The sequence below is a fragment of the Melitaea cinxia genome, chromosome 19, assembly GCF_905220565.1.
Source record: "Melitaea cinxia chromosome 19, ilMelCinx1.1, whole genome shotgun sequence".
NCBI lineage: Eukaryota > Metazoa > Arthropoda > Insecta > Lepidoptera > Nymphalidae > Melitaea > Melitaea cinxia.
In genome coordinates this window covers 5,000,038-5,016,976 of record NC_059412.1, presented here as the reverse complement: position 1 = coordinate 5,016,976, position 16,939 = coordinate 5,000,038, and the positions used below count along the sequence as shown (strand labels likewise).

The 16,939-nt window shown below is 30.4% G+C and overlaps 2 long non-coding RNA genes across 2 annotated transcripts; one reads left to right on the top strand and one right to left on the bottom strand.

The window, feature by feature from the left end:
* Positions 1-210: 210 nt before the first annotated feature.
* Positions 211-10,206, top strand: LOC123663109. The gene is made up of 3 exons (XR_006744614.1): positions 211-324; positions 9,690-9,770; positions 10,104-10,206. It is a non-coding gene; the product is annotated as an uncharacterized LOC123663109 (long non-coding RNA).
* A 3,371-nt stretch (positions 10,207-13,577) lies between these two features.
* On the bottom strand, positions 13,578-15,956 carry LOC123663110. The gene is made up of 3 exons (XR_006744615.1): positions 15,304-15,956; positions 14,926-15,000; positions 13,578-13,747 (listed from the first exon to the last, which is right to left on the bottom strand). It is a non-coding gene; the product is annotated as an uncharacterized LOC123663110 (long non-coding RNA).
* Between the last annotated feature and the right edge of the window lie 983 nt (positions 15,957-16,939).

Below are 16,939 nucleotides of genomic sequence, written 5' to 3'. Positions count from 1 at the left end.
GCACTAACAAACAAACATCCTAAAAAAACGTGCACATGTCATATACCGAACACAAGTATGATGTTATCAAGAACAAGTATGTACGGTGGGTCAAATGTGAACTGCATTTCATATAACCATGCTACACAATTATAACCTCTATTTTAAAGACACAAGGTACATACTTTTCTTGTTGTTATTAACACATGTTGTCTGGTATTCTTATAAATAACCACACAGATCGATCGCAGGCGAGTCTTCAGTCCCATTGTTCGTGAACACACGTCGAGTTGAAGAAACTTTATTGATTAAAATTCAAGATGCCTTGCGGAGGATGTGGTGATAGTGAGTATTGCTTGTAATTAATTGTTTTAATTATTTTTCTTTGAGTTTGGTTATGTGACAATAAAAAACGAGTAGGAAATTTTTAAAATATTTAAATTGTAATCTGTGATTATCTGTCTAAATATATTTTTTAGTTTTTACTGTACTATTAAATTAATGACTTCATCCTCATATTAAACGTTAAATAAAAGTAAGAACTTTTACTTTATTTTAATAGCAAAAAAAAAATTTTTTTCTCTAAAATCATAAATCTACACAAGAAATTTTTAAAATTATCTAAAAAAAAAAACTAAAATTTTTTAAACGTATCTAAAACTTTTAAGATTTTTTAATTGAAATTTAAACAGAAAGGTTAAATGAAAAATTAAATTTAAATGTTTTTTCGTTATCAAATAATTAAAAATAAAAGTTTATATCGCTATCGAAAAAACTCTATTACTACTTCAAAACAATCAATATAGGTAATACCTAAATAGTTGGTGTCTTACGTAACCATTATTATTATTATTTTTAAACGAGATATGATTTGATTGTTCTATTTATAAATGTCAGTAAAGTGTTAGTAAAGTGCTAAATCTATACAAATAAATGGAAAGCTGGTTTTTTTTTCGGTTATACTGCGAAAACTACTGAACCGATCGAAATAATATTTATACCTTAAGATGTAGCGTGTTTCGGAGGTTTTAGTTGATATGTAGGTGATTACTTATCGTGTAAAAAATATGGATGGACAGAGGTCGCTAGTTGGTTTATAAGTTACTAGCGACCCGCTCCGGCTTCGCACGGTTGCAAAAACTATCAGTGTTCCTCTATTATATTATGTATGTATTATACATATAAACTTTCCTCTTCAATCACTCTATCTATTTAAAAATCCGCATCAAAATCCGTTGCGTAGTTTTAAAGATTTAAGCATACATAGGGACAAAGAAAGCGACTTTGCTTTATACTATGTAGTGATATGTAGTGATTTTATTATAGTTTATTATCACCCATAGCCACAACTTCACTTACAATGATATATTCTAAATTTCATCCCTTCTCTCACGGGTTCTGGGCTGCATTTCAGGATTAAAAGTTTCCAGTATTCTTAGCTCGTAATATCTAGTAAATCGTGCAAGTTTTATTTAAATTTATATTTCATCATAGTATAGTTATGTAGATCGATTGACCGACATAAATGGAAAAACCACAGCTATAATTTAGGCTTTAAAATCAGGTACAGAACGTCTTTCATAAAATGATTTTAATATCTTCAACGTACAGAATTATAACAGTTATAATTGTTTTCTAAATGTTTTAGATTTTTGATTCTTAAATTATTTCTTCCGTTTGTTTCTCGAAAGAGGAAAATAAAACCATAATATTATGGAAAATTTTCATTAAACTAACGAGTTAATATTACGTAAAAAACAATATTTTCACATTGTCCCTTATTAAGTGTTCAAAACATTTCTCGTTAACATTTCAACAATCGCCTGTTTGATAACAATGTTACAGCTAGGAACATAAACAGCTTGGAATGTCGATAGAACATTAAAATTCTAGGTAATGATCTATCTAGACATATGCTAATACTATAAAGCTAAATTTCACTCATTTATCAGGTTAGCAGCGATAAACTGCTACCAAATATTACTTTTCTTTATACCAACATCAATTACGAGCATGTCAATAATATTAGATTTAACTAAAAAATTTATTACCACTTTTATTACATATTTATTATATTTATGTTATTATTCTGAATTATATTTCTATGCGCTTATTAGGCTTTGATAGTCATTTGTCTAAATTAGTAGTCCAGACTATATATGTTTAAACATAAACAGTTGCCAAAAGTCTTTAAAAATATAAAATGCGGTATAAAATATTTGTGATAAAAAAATTCCCATAAATAGACATAAAAAATTACAAGTATAAGCAAGAACGATTCTAATCAATTTACAATTTTCCCCTCTCAAAAAATAATAGCATCCTATTTGACAGCCTATGACCTCTACAAACAACCTCTAGAGCCATACAATCCGATATAAGTGCACTCAAAATTACAAAGTAGTCAGTTTGTCAATATCGAAAATTATTTAAATAAAAATAGACATATTATCATAAATATATAAGAGTATATTTACTGTACATTGATATAAATATAATAAAAGTAATTAATGTCTGTACACATTTACATAATCCTTCAATGGCAGTCCTTGAAGACAAGCAAAAGTAAAAAGGTACCTGTTACAAATTAGGTTCCCATAGAACAGGTTTACAGGACTCAGGTCCTGACAACCTTGGAAAACCTGTTGAACCTTTTTACGATGTACTGTAATTAAACCCGTAAATGCCAAACGAAACATTTGAGTTGTGGATCTTTGAATGAATACTTTCTCAAGGTTCTTAGGATTTGCAACAAGATTTCATCATTTAAATATTCAACGTAAAATAAACGATTAGCGTTAGATAAAAAGATGAAATTAAGTAAGATTAAAAACGGTAGTGCTATCCAGCACTTTCTAGTGCTTATTTAACACTTAATCGGAGACCTAAAGACAAAATATCGTACGCTACGCTTCAGCCTGTAATATCCTACTACTGGGCATAGGCCTCTTTCCCCATGTAGGAGAAGGATCAGAGCTTAATCCACTACACTGCTCCAATGTGGGTTGGCGGATATATTTCCTAGTATGAGTAACGATCGCTATCAGGTGTACACAATAACAACCGGGACCGACGGCTTAACGTGCTCTCCGAGGCACGGTGGTCTCACAGGCACAATCCATAGCTGTGACCGTTGCGCCAACGCGGCGTATATGTACTGTATGTAATATGTAAAGGAAATATATTAAAACACAGAATCTATAACTCAGTTTATTTGATTAATTCGGGCTAAGCTTCTTTCACCCTGTAGGTGAAGGGCTTGATTCACCACGCTGCTCCCCTGTGGGTTTGCAGATACAGTCATACCTAATATTTTTGAATACTTGTGTAAAAATATAAATAAATACCATAAAAATTAATTCAAGCTAAAAAAATACATTTGAAAAAAATAAATTTCATGAAATGACTGCCTCTCTGTACTCAAATAAGCCCGTGAGGTTTTCGGGTTACTCAATTAATATAATGTTATGTATTTGTTCTATAATGACAATTAAAGTAAAAAAGGTATTTCGAAATCAGAAAAAACAGCAACATTATACAATTTATGTGCGTACTTTTCCAAGCTATTTCCATTGGTGCGATGAATCATTAAATACCTACACAGCTCAGGTGTTATTGGTAGCATCGTAATCATATAATAAATATCATATAAAAGAATCATATAAAACATATAAAGGAATAGATTCCTTCGTACATATATATATATATATATGTATATATATAACAAGTAAATATATATACACGTAAATCCTACAATTAAAAAAAGGGTTACGGTGAAAAGTCCCATATTTAGAGGTCCTATAGAGGTTCCATTAATTATTATCTAGCCAAATTTTTCCATAATCATACAAAGGTTTTTATATGATTGGTAGAGAAATTAATTATGGCTGAATATATTATGTGGACTCAGTGGATAGAGTACATGAATTCTAACTAAAAATTATGGGATATAAATCCAGATTAATTTTTTGCTTAATTTTTATTTAATCAAATAAATAATTATTAGATCTTGTATGGTAACTTGCAAATCGCAATGATCTGTTCATATGAACAATATTACCACCTATATTAAGATTCAAGTTCTTTTAAGTTAAAGGGTACCACATTAGTTTTCAGAATATAATGAATATATTTTTATTCTGTATTTATTTTTGACAGGTTGCAAATGCACGCCGACTCAGTGTTGCCAGAATTGCAAGTGCGATTCGTTATGCTCATGCGCCTGCAAGCGCTCTACCACTGACTCTACATCTACCAAGAAATAACGAAGACATGACATTTTTTATGTATAAGCAGGACAGATATATAATATTGTCCCTTTTTAATATGCATTTGTGTATTACCTTTTGTCATGCATCTTAATATCTATATAGGTTCATAGAATATAAAAAAGTTTTCAGATTAAAATGTTTTGAGTATGATTTTGGTAACTTTTTTAAATGTGCAAAAATTAATAACATTATTTATCTGTACGTATTTTTCTTATTAAATGAGTTTTATTGTAAGAAAAAATCATTTACAAAGACATTTACAATGTAGTGTAATGCTTTGTGTCATATCCGTTTCAACGTGTTGGTTAGTATTGTTCAAATATTCATAATTACATACATTTCATTGATGAGTATTATTAAACGGAAATACTTTTACGATTATAAATAAATAAACAATATGCATTAAATACGTTTTATTTATTTTTCAAAACATTTTTTTGTATATGAATGAATTTTTGGTATCCTGCTTTTCTTTTCCTTTTTGCATTTCTAATGACTGCATACATGTTCCTGAAAAAAAATTTTTAATCGTAACAATATTTTTTTTTACAGTGTAACATTATACAAATTACTCGTGATTCCAATCTTCGTTTTCCAACTTATTTTTTATTTTTATTTTATGTATGAGTAACATTGGTTTTGTTAATTATACGAAAATAAATAATAATTCAAGTTCATTATTTCCAAAGCGAAAATAGGTAATTTCTCTACTATACATATAATATAGAGCTATTTAACCATCACGAAAAAAAACTAAAATTATTACGATTTAAATGAATATAAAATACAAATTACATTACCTTCATCATCATCATCACAGCAGCCTTTCGCAGTCCACTACTGGACATAGGCCTCCACAAGTTCACGCCAAAAATGGCGTGAACTCATGTGTTTTGCCCATAGTCACCACGCTGGGCAGGCGGGTTGGTGACCGCTAGGCTGGCTTTTGTCGCACCGAAGACGCTGCTGCCCGTCTTCGGCCTGTGTATTTCAAAGCCAGCAGTTGGATGGTTTTCCCGTCATTGGTCGGCTTTTTAAGTTCCAAGGTAGTAGTGGAACTTTGTTATCCCTTAGTCACTTCTTACGACACCCACGGGAAGAGAGGGGGTGGATATATTCTTTAATGCCATAACCACACAGCATTAACTTGCGTAAGATTAATTAAAAAGTCGAATATGATTTTTCATATTTATTTTGTTAAAAGTTTTTGACTATTGACATACCATTGAGGTCAATGCTTTGACAGTCACACCCTGGAGCACAATCATCACTTCTTGATGAATCTGGTCTTAGAACTGCAATAACAATATTATTATTATTATGCTTACAAAAAAAAAGAAATATTTCATACTAAACATTTTATTGAGGATACGCAGTAGTAAGAGAGCTACTGCGTATCCTCAATTAAACAGAATTAAAAGACGTAGGTAAATAAAATTTTATGCTTTTCGTAATTTTTCATTTATCTGTGCTATAAGACGTTGCTTCGTATCAAATTTTAAGGTTCTGAGATCACGGGAAGCTGAACGGCTCTACCTTTTGATTGCGTTGGCTTAGAACTTTAACCCTCGGTCGGTCGCGCATTTTTTGTTTACGCGGTTGGTCGCGTGGGGTCTCTCAAGACCCCAAAAATAAACAGCCTAAAAAACAACTATCTAATTAAATTTTCTTAACTATCTTAGCAAATTATTGGCAATTAACCTAATTACAATATAACTACAACGAGTTACGTAAAATATTCTTTTATTTCTGCCTTCAACTTACAATCTAAAAGTAGGAACCTAAATTTCTCTCCTTGAGATCACAATCACAAAAAAAATGTTTTAATGTAACTAAATGCAGGAATTTCTCCTTTTAATAAATATATATACAATAACACTAAAATAACAAACACAGTTACGTAAAATTTGGAAAACACCAACAAAAAAAAACATAAACTTTTACCAATTGAAGTCAGTCATTTTTTTACCGATTATCTTTTTGGACACAGTCGGTGTAGACCGTTTTAATACGTGTTAGGCATATGTTACCCTTACAATAATGGCAAACAGATTTGAATTTTCGATCTGTTGATCTTGGACGATTAATGCAAAGGTGTCTTCCTCAATTTTTTTTATGTCACTGCAATTTATCAATCAATTTGCAACTTATTTCGTAGGTCCCATTTCTCTCCCTCTTTTTGACGATGAAAAACTTTTGTGACGATATATTTATCAATGGCTCTTCATTATCATCTCTATACGAACTTTTCAAATGTATGTGTTGTTTATTCGATTCCAAAAACACATGCTGTTCGTCCAACGATTCCAGAACCTGACGATGCTCACGCAAAGATTCCCAATTCTCAAGCAGTTTGTCCGGAGATACCTCATGTTATTCTGTAGATTCATCTTCACATTTCTGCTCAGAATCAGTTTTATGCTTACTCCTTTTATCCGGATATATACTGCCTTCACCATCTTCATCATTACTACCACCGTAAACATCGTTATTTTCATCATCTAACCAGCTTGATATATGACGTTGTTATTCTTCGTCCATTTTACCAGTTAATAAAATTTTAAAATAACAAAAAAATACATAAAAATATGTTACAAATAAAATCTAATCTAAAAAAATCAATTAAATTTTACTTACGCGGTTAGTCGCGTGGGGTCTTTCAAAGCCCGTACGCACAAAACACGTTTGTATCTCATGGCACTTACGCACGAATTGAAGTTAATGGGTATACGCAGCAAGTATAATCCAAATTAGGAGGGTACCCAAAATATTGAATCGCTGAGATGGTTTTAAATGTTAAAATTTTACATTTCTGTAACACCTGGGCTTTCAAAGACCCCACGCGACTAACGGAGGGTTAATGTTTTCACAGCTCTAAGGGACAGTAGACCTAAGTATTTGATATAAATTTCAGCTGGATACTTCCTGAGAAGAAGAGTCTTGACAGACAGACGGCCAACAAAGTGATCCTATAAGGGTTCCGTTTTTTCCTTTTGAGGTACCGAACCCTAACATAAAATAATTATTAAAAACAATTAACTTACACAAACGATCGTCTAAGATTTTCATAATTTACTATTTTTAATAAATAATAAAATAACAAATATATAATTAATTAGAATACGTCCTCTCAATACCAGCTATCGAGTAAATTTGTAGCCTGTTACAAATGCATCGATGCATGTCTAAGATCAACAATATAACAAAAAAAAAAACATAACAAAAAATGACTTTGGTGTTGCAGTTTCGGTAATTAAGGTTAGAATTTTAGAGAATGTTCGGTTGAAAACTGTAAATGAAAATCTCGTACAACAATAAATGAAAAAAATTAAATAACAACATACGTAGTGTTTCAAATGTTAGGTCACACATATGTTTGCAAGTAATGTCAATATCCACGATGCCTTACTAAGCCCTACCATAGCTAAAAAAAAGCTGATATCCTTGAAAAACTGAAGTAATGGATCCAATTATATAGGAGCTACGGTGCTACAGAAAGAGAAACAGGACCCGTCAAACTCGTCATAGTCCTTTTTAAAATCAGCAGCTGAAATAGTGTATGTCTTTAAGAATTAATTGAAGGTCTGTTGAATAATTAATTAAAGGTACTCAGAATCTTTGAGATACTATTTTAAATTAAATTAATTTAAATTATAGTATTGAATTTTACAACAAGAAATATAGATAATTCATTTTATTATTGAAACTGCAATAATACGTCGCAGTGTTTATAAATAATCTCAAGTGAAAGATAAGATATCCTGTGTACTTACTAAACAAGCAATACAGTGTACTCGTATTGTACACAAGACAATCCTCCCGGTTTTATATGCTTTATAACATAAAATAAAACGTCGCATATTAACTAAAGATATTTACTATTGTTGGTTTATTAACATTCACGACTTATATCAGTCCAAATAAACGCCTGTCTCGTAACCCACGAGAAAAAGGGCCTTTATATTCCTCCTACTCTATATAGACGAAGAGAGGGGCCACGTGAGCTATTTTTTATTTGTTGCTTAGTGCAACAAGCAAAAAAATGGACGAAAGAATTAAGTTTATTGTAAAATAAGTTAAATTATCTTTCTAGTATTATTTTCTTACATACGTTGTTGCTTTGAAATTAGTGGAATTTCTCACAATGCGTATCTCACACTGGAAAATTACATAAAGAAGAATTTTGTTGACATCAAGTGCATGAAATCAATCGAAATAATTACCCTTAAATATTTAAAAAAAAATTACTAAGTGAAAAAACGGTCACTAACATACTTTTGATCACTATTTTTCTTCCTCTTCTTCCTCCTACTCCCATCTTTTGTCAATAAAACGTTAATTATTGTTAAAATATAGAATAACGTTAGTTATTATTTTTAAAAAGTTATGTTCCTTGTATTATGTGTTATGTATGTATGTGTCTTGTGTGTATGACCGCCTTTTGTACTTATCTCCTGTTTTTATTTTTGTAATTTTGGTCACTCTTGGTATACAATAAAGAGTTTTTATTATTATTATTATTATTCCTCTTTTATTCTCTATTATCTACTTTAAAAAATTGTCAATCTCCAACGATAATAAATAGGAAATGTAAAAACCTTTAAACGTTTGACGAGATAAAAGACTTCAGTCACCAAATGATTGAACTTAAAAAAACATTCGAGGTTACCGCAACCTTGCACTTATTTGATCGGTTTTTGTACAAATTAAATAGTATATAAACATGAAGAACTGAACGTAGATCATAGAATAAGATCTCATCTATCGTTACTTGCTTCTTCCTTTCCTTACTCCTCGGACAAACAATCAAAATGCCAGCTCCCTGTGAATCGTGCAAGGGTAAGATTTTTTTTTAAATTTAAAACTCGTTTATAATTCGCTTAAAAAGTTTTAGTACTGTTTTGTGAAATATTTTCATTGCATTTTCTGCTTACAATTATATAATTTAAAGAATTACATTTTAGTTGTATATTAAGTGTTACGCTTTGTCTTAAAAAATTGTAAAATGCATATGTTGCTATGCACACTCATATTTTGCAAAGCAAGTCGAAGATCTAGTATCAAATGTATCCCCATCAGTGTTCGCAACCGTGATGATTATTATCGTACATGTGCGATAATCTCATACCTACTTACGATGTACAATAGTATCCCAGTATCGTACATCGATCTAGATTGACACAATTTGACGGATACGATAATTTTAATCCAAATACGATAATTCTACGGCCTGGTACGATAGCCGCTTCAGGTTGTGAACACTGATCCCCATAATATGTATATACATTTTTTCTTAAAGAAATAACGGATTAAGAAAAAATTGATATTTTTAACTTAGTTTGCGCAAGGCCTAATTTGGCGTAAAGTTAAGCTCTAACCATTTTAGATTTAGTGTTTCAGTGTTCGTAAGATTTTGAGCATTGTTTTTTGTTTCGACAGACACCTGCAAGGACTCTGCCATCTGCAAGGACAACTGCAACACTGATAAATGCAGCACTGGCGACTGTTCCACTACAAGCGGTGGGTCTATGGCACTATGCTTACAGTGATGCTTAAAGTAAAAGAATAACAGATTAGTTTTTAGGAATAGAACTTACAGTAAAAAAATAAAGAAAATTACAGTTCTTACCGATTAGAAAAAGTGAGAAAGCAAATCCTAAATTAAAAAAAATGTATTTTCTAAAATTTTTATTCTTATTATCAGCTAGCGTAACTTAAATATTTATTCAAAAAGTCCGTTTATTCAATGAGATTAAAGTTTTTAAAACATAACACTCATGGAACAATAACAAACTACATATTTCAAATGCAACAAACTTACATGCTCTTATTTGTGTTTGTTTTCTTTTTCAGGTGGTTGCTGTTAATTATTACTTCGTAAACAGTTTTAATTTACCCGAAACAAGGACATGCTCTAGATTGTAATGATGTTCAAAATAAACAAATGGTGCTCTTATTTCGTTGTTTTCGTTTAGTTTCCTCATCATAGTATACCGTATGTTGTTAATAATAAAAGTCTAGATAGTTTAAGTCTAGACTTTGTATGAAATTTTTTGTCAATTTTAAAAATCTTGAAAATACCTTTATTAATACGTGAAGCAAAAACTTTGTGCCCCTTTTTGCGAAAATTACGCAGATGGAGGAGTATGAAATTTCACACACTTATAGTTTATATAGAGAAAGAGTGCAGAATGATAATATTTTTTTTAATTATGTATAAAAAGTACATTAAATCGATAAAAAAAGACATTACATACACTACAATGTATTTGACACACACACACTATATACGTTTCTATGACTCTTTTGTTTAATGTTCAAACTTATAATTTTATCTACACTAATGTTGTAACATTCTACTTATGTTTCCAATACTTGACTTATAATTACTACTGTTATAGCGCAGACAACAAAACACTCAATTTAAGCAATTTCACATGATGGTATAATATCCACATCGATATCGTAAAATCTCATTATAACATCGCGCGCATGCGCGCAGCTGCGCTCTCATTGGTTAGATTTTAATGGCGGCAAAATCACTGTGACAATACACGTACGCGTGAATTTAATTTAATAAATTAAAAGTTAAAAAAGGATAGCGACGATGATATTTGTACGCCTCCGGATATTCTAGAATTGGCAACAAAATTAACTCACAATCTTTTGCCAGAAAAATCTAGAAAATTATATGAAAAAGAATATAATAACTTATTCCGACTCCTTCTACGAGCTCTACTGCTTGCCCCGCGACCGCTACAGCTGCTGGATCAATAATTAACATTAACTTTCAAAATTGTACCATCCAAAATTTGAACAATTATTATAAATAAACTATTGTCAGCTTTTACTCTTGTTGTTTGATTAATTGCATTAGTGAAGATAAAGTAGTGTATGCAACTGCATATAACACGGGTATTAAAACACTCGTTACTATTATGAAACTCGCTGCGCTCGTTTCATAAACTCACACTCGTGTTTTAATACCCTTCATTATATGACAGTTGCATAAACTACTATACTAACTAACTAGCTACTGCCCGCAACTTCGTTCGCGTTGAATAGTTTCTAAAAAAAATAACCGATTTTGAAACATTTACTCATTAGTCCTCCGCTCCTATTGATCTGATGATATATAGCCTATAGCCTTCCTTAATAAATGGGCTATCTAACACTGAAACAATTTTTCGAATCGGACGAGTAGTTCCTGAGATTAGCGCGCTCAAACAACAAACTCTTCAGCTTTATAATATTAGTATAGATTAATTATAGTCGAATTTTGAACACAGTGCGGCCACTAGTTTTCAAAAACATAGAAAACTCCATGTATATGAAAATATACAGTAAAATTTAAAATTAACTGCAAAGTTAATAAAACATTCTACCAGCAAAGAAAGTTTTGCCACGAAAGGAACTGAAGCTTATTAATTAAATAGGGGATCTAATGGGTCATAATATTTATGCTTATAAAATACTATGTCTTGAATTACTGATTGATGCAAAGTTGAACTAAAATAAGTTTATAAGTTATAAATAAGTTAATAAAGTTTTTGGAAATTCTGATCCACAGACAGTAGTAAGTACTTAAAAAATTATTTAAAATAAAAAACAATTGAACAGTATACTGTAGTAGATAAAATTAGGTATTTTACTGTAAGCCCCTAACCTAAAACATCATAAACGACTATACAATAAATTACGATAAAACACGCAATACCCACACTTTGTTATTAATCTATAGGTATACAGTTGATAGATGTCTATTGCTTGAATGTTGTTCTGATAGTCACTACCTATTCTAAATATGAATATTTATGACATAAAATTACAAAAAGCTAATGTGACCAAATACCCAAACTATTTTTTGTTGAAATTCCTTCAACACTTTTTAAAATTTTATAACGACTCATTTTTTTTACTTTTTTTTTATGGCGGAAAATGTTTTGCTTAAAGTTGCGAACTGCTCAAATGGGGATTTTTTTTTACATTCACAGTTCAGTTTCCTAATCTTAAAGTATAGTAGATATGTAGTAATCAATGGAGGTAGGACACAGCAGGAAATATCCTGCTCAAAATATGTAGCAGCCCGACAGGTGTAGTACCATGACCTTTCCCTGGTAGAGCTGATGTAATAAGGAGTAACTTAGGCTACTTTTATTTTAGAAATTTATTTATTTTATAACTCTGCGAACGAAGCAATAACTTTTTTGTTTAATTCCACGCGGTCGAAGTCGCGGGCACAGCCAGTTTTAAATAAGACTGGTTCATTATACAACCTAATTACAAAGATAAGAAAAAGTATTTAAAACTTTGTTTTTCACCAATAATTTTAAATGTTGATTTGAATACATACATTGGAATGTGAAATAAACAACATAATTAAAATATAATAATCAAACTTGATAGTATACGGTCTCCATATTAAGATTACTAATTAACAGCCATGAATAATTGCTAAAATACTATTTATAATAATTGCGCTTCCAATCGTAAAATAAACAAACATCGTATACGCATTAGACACCTTAATTTGTTTTTATCATAACATTTTTTTAACCTTATAACTGTTTATAGAATGCTGATTCTAAGATATGTATAACCACCAATTCCTTCAAAAACAATAATTGGGCAGCATGGCAAGTTGAACTCTAAAACCTCTTGCTTATATGGGGATAAGGACCTTGTTCATGAGGGTATTTTAAGTTTATAAGTGTATTCTCCATAAGAATCCTAGCCGTGAGACAGTTACATACTGTTATATATCATACACTAGCGTCGCACGCAAGGCTATGTCCGTATTTAAAGATTACTCCATTTTGGCTATTTCAGTTTCTCCCGTTAAATATAGCCTAAGTCGTCATATACAAGTTGTAACAATATGTAGTAGTGAAGTTTTAACTAAGAGATTAATGTACTACAATAATGCCTACTGTGAAATAGCTTTCACAAACAAACATTTTATAAGGCTAACTACAAAACTATAAAGTTTGTAACCCTTAGGGCCAAATACACAAATTGTCTACACAGAAAGATTGTTCCAATCTGCGCTAACATCACGTAGTTCTCAAATACAAAATAAAAACTATGAACATGCATCGATGGATATGTTTATATAGCCATTAAATGTCTTTTTTGCAACGTGGCGAATTAATATCTGATACATCTCCTTAATTTATTATACAATTAAAGTAAGGCTAGGTAAAGTAAGGTAAGGCTCACCTGATGGTAAGCAATTACCTTAGTCTACCTCAATCAAACGAGAGGAGACGATTTCCATTACACACATTGCATAAAGTAACAGACGAAAAAGAAATAAAAGGTCAACCATAAGTCAAAAGAACATTTATATAATACAGTAGAACAGAACAATAGTAACGACGAAGGCCACAGAGAAGGAGATGGGGAAGCAGATCTCGAGGATGCGGGACACGCGGGTGCTGAGAGAAGGGCGCCTGGAGTCAGATCTGTCCATCGTGATAGGTTTTAGCAGCAACCTCCTAGAAGAATAATAATAACACATTAAAAATTGGTAATTATTTCAGAAATGCAATTAGGTGACTATATATTTGGTACTGTTTTAAACGTGACATAGTAATTTTTTATTTTTGTAAATGTTATAATTGTATAATGTAAGTACGATGTATTTAAATTTCGGGGATTTTATTTTCGGTAGTTTTGACACGAAAAATTTAAATATTTAATTGTTTTATTCACAATCAAATCTTCTTAAATGTTTTCATACAAAACTCGTGGTTATTGAATTTCAAAAATAGTAAAGTAAATACGCGTTATCAAAGATTACTTTAAAAGTTTTAATCAGATCTCGATGAAATTTAAACGTGACTACATGATAAACATCAGCTTTCGATTAAATTAAAAATCATCAAAATCGGTACACCCAGTAAAAAGTTATGCGTATTATACAAAGTAGGTCGACGAAAAAATAGTCAAGTAAAAACGCATTATTAGATATAACTCGAAAAGTACTTGCTAGATCTCAAATAAATTTAAATGAGACCAAATGACACGGACTATCTTTCGATTAAATTTTTTTTATCGAAATCGGTACACCCAGTCAAAGGTTCTGAAGTAACATACATAAAAAAAATTACAATCGAATTAAGAAACTCCTCCTTTTTTTGGAAGTCGGTTAAAAATTACAAAAAGCTCATGTGACCAAATACCTAAACTATTTTTTGTTGAAATTCCTTCAACACTGTAAAATCTTATAGCGACTTTAATATTTTGCTTAAAGTTTGGAACTGCTGAACTGGTGAAGTTTTTTTTTACATTCACAGTTCAATTTATGTATAGATAAGTATAGTAGATATGTCAACGGAGGTAGGACACAGCAGATGTATTTAAATTTCGGGGGATTTTATTTTCGGTAGTTTTGACACGAAAAATTCAAATATATAATTGTTTTATTCACAATCAAATCTTCTTAAATGTTTTCATACAAAACTCGCGGTTATTGAATTTTCACGGGCCTAATAAAATAAGTATCAAAATAATTTTAATTTAAAATACATTACAATACATTACAATTGTGTTAAGAACTATCGATAGTAAGAAAAATCAGAGATAGATATAGCTTATTTAAACTGCCCGTGAGTTAATCTAAGCTGTTGTAATATTCTAATATTTTGGATATTATACAAAGTGTTTTACAAACCTTTAGACGTGCAATCGTTGCAGCCTTTCTCCTTGCAGGAACAATTGTCTTTGCACGATCCGTCTTTGCAGGAATCTAAAATACAATTAAACACAGATTTTAAAAATATTTGTTTACAATATAATATAACATATACATGTACAAAACAATTAAAAACGATTTAATAAAAATGTGTACTTACAGTTTATTTTTAAATTGCCAAATGTTTGAGTTAGTAATTGGAAACAATGCTAAATTATACTACAATTTAAATTTATTATTTTGAGAAATTAAATTAATAGTAACATCATATTAAATTTTATATCATAAGAAAGTAATTAACACATATAATATAATATCGTAAAAACAATAATTATGTTAAAATTAATTTTTTTATACCTTTGCAGGGTTCACAGGGAGAAGGCATGTTGGCTGGTGATTTTCACGTTTATCAGTCAACTATACTTTGACACTACCGCGACAATGCTTTATACGACTTTTGGGGTATAAAAACACTTCGAACAATAACTGGAGCAAGGCTGAAAAACTGCAGGCTCTTATTGTTATTATAATAGTAAATGCATCGTTAACAAGACTTGTAAAAAATAACTACAAAAAGTTTATCTTAGATTTATTTTACTTCATCCATGAAGCGAATATTTTTTAATACAATATAGCATTACGTAAAAATAGAACTATCGTTGTATAATAAACCTAATTCCGTTATATAATAGTAATTGTTACTAGGTAAGTTATAATACAATAGAAGTAGTTATTGAACGCAAAATATTGTATGTAACTGAATGTCATAAAAAAAGTATGTAGAAAATCATTTAGATATTTAATAATTAGATTCTTAAATGTTTATTTTATTTCCATCATAAATGTTAAATTGATCTAAACATGATCTGATTCTGATATCATTGTTTACCTAGTTGAACAAGAATTTTAATTAAACAATACAAACTCTTAACTTTTAAACATAACAGTTTAATGATCTATTTTCTCTGATACATATTTTCACACAATATTCCATATTATTATTATTAAAATGCCCTATTTTTAACCGACTTCAAAAAAGGAGGAGGTTCTCAATTCGACTGTTTTTTTTTTATTTTATTTTTTTTATGTATGTTACATCAGAACTTTTGACCGGGTAGACCGATTTCGACAAATTTTGTTTTAATCGAAAGGTGGTGTGTGCCAATTGGTCCCATTTAAATTTATTTGAGATCTAACAACTACTTTTCAAGTTATATCTAATAATGCGTTTTTACTTGACACTTTTTTCGTCGACCTACGTTGTATTATACCGCATAACTTTCTACTGGATGTACCGATTTTGATAATTCTTTTTTTGTTGGAAAAGGGATATTCCTAGTCTAGTACCGTGATAAGGAAACCAGGATCTGATGATGGGATCCCAGAGAAATCGAGGGAAACTCTCGAAAATCCGTAATAACTTTTTACTGGGTGTACCGATTTTGATAATTTTTAATTTAATCGAAAGCTGATGTTTATCATGTGGTCACATATAAATTTTATCGAGATTTGATAACTACTTTTTGAGTAATCTTTGATAACGCGTAGTTGCTTGACTATTTTTTCGTCGATCTACGTTGTATTACTTGTCCGTGTAATTGAAGTCGGTTTTTTTTTCGTTTGCGAGCAAACAATTATTTAAACATTAACTTAATTAAATAAAAATTACAAGGATCAAGCCAGGTTTAAAATGGCCCGTAATAAGTATATACATATACAGACTTTAATTATCTAAAAAAAAAATGTTATACAGAGAAAATAATATGAAAGTCCGATAAGAACACTGCAGATTTTGTGTTATAACTAAGGGTATCTTAAGCGGCTATCAAAATCTTGCATACATAAAATTTTACTATTTCGATATTGCATTAATATTTTCCATCTGATTGTCGTCTAAAGTTACTATTTCGCTTTTATGAATCGCATTGTAATGATTTTTAATAATTATATTTTATCATGCATAATACTGTTATAAGCTGTGTGGTTACGGCAG